The sequence below is a fragment of the Nanorana parkeri genome, unplaced genomic scaffold (assembly GCF_000935625.1).
Source record: "Nanorana parkeri isolate BGI_ZX_2015 unplaced genomic scaffold, ASM93562v1 scaffold1667, whole genome shotgun sequence".
NCBI classification, from domain to species: Eukaryota; Metazoa; Chordata; class Amphibia; order Anura; family Dicroglossidae; genus Nanorana; species Nanorana parkeri.
In genome coordinates this window covers 207878-208822 of record NW_017307935.1, presented here as the reverse complement: position 1 = coordinate 208822, position 945 = coordinate 207878, and the positions used below count along the sequence as shown (strand labels likewise).

General features: G+C 47.3%; 1 protein-coding gene across 1 annotated transcript in view; it reads right to left on the bottom strand.

Moving 5' to 3' along the window:
• The window catches only part of LOC108799241 (adseverin-like), a 47074-nt gene that overhangs the window by 24527 nt on the left and 21602 nt on the right, over window positions 1-945 (bottom strand). The window lies entirely within an intron of this gene.

Below are 945 nucleotides of genomic sequence, written 5' to 3'. Positions count from 1 at the left end.
AAAAAAAAGTTTTTTTTATCTCAGTTGAATTTCCTGCAGCACATGCACAGTAAGATGCTGGGAATGGAGCCGGGTGCCAAGGCAATGTAACTCCAGGCACATACACAGGGGTTACATTATCATTGGTTGCTAGGGTTGCCACCTGTCCAGGATTCACCCGTCCGCATTTTGAATGCTGTGTCCGGATTTCATGGCAGCAGAAACCCGGACACAAGATCTCAGGCAGACAGGGGCAACTTAAATTAAGATAGGGGCTACTGGTCCCCCACTGAAAAAAGTCTCAACTGTGATATTTACATACGAATGGGCGGCGCTATTTACATATGCATAAGCCACGACTCATTCTCCCAAAAAATGTCAGCGCGTCGCTTGAGTGTGTTCGGGTTTCGCTTGATGAAAAGGTGGCAAGCCTAGTGACTGCCCAGTGGCAGAGCAGGAAGACACAGAAAACAAAAGAAGACCAGCAAAAGGTGATGGCAGGACGATGAGCAGGATCGCGGACGTCACATTGCTGCAGGAGGGGGCCCTGGGAGGTAAATGTGCCAGCCTGTGGAATTAGCTTATCAGTTCTTAGGGCTCAAGCACATGGGTGCAAATACAGGCGTGTAGGCATACAGCATAAAATGCGCCTGGATTTGTGGCGCCTGGGAGTACCATCTTTATTTTCCCCTGTTGATCCTGCCAGTAACACACTTCCTGTCCAAGTTTACATTCACTCATCAACTATACTCTACATGTTCTTTTACTTTTGGCTTGATTGGTTAAATGAATCCTCCAGTGACACCTAGTGGTCAAACCAAATAATGCAATAGTAGAGTACCCTGAACTTCCACGTTAAAGGAGAACTATGGGGTTAAGGCTTTTCCCCATAGTTCTCCTTAGGGTAACGGGAGGACACAAACTAGCGTCCTCCCGTCACCCTAAGCTCAGTATAGATAGACACAG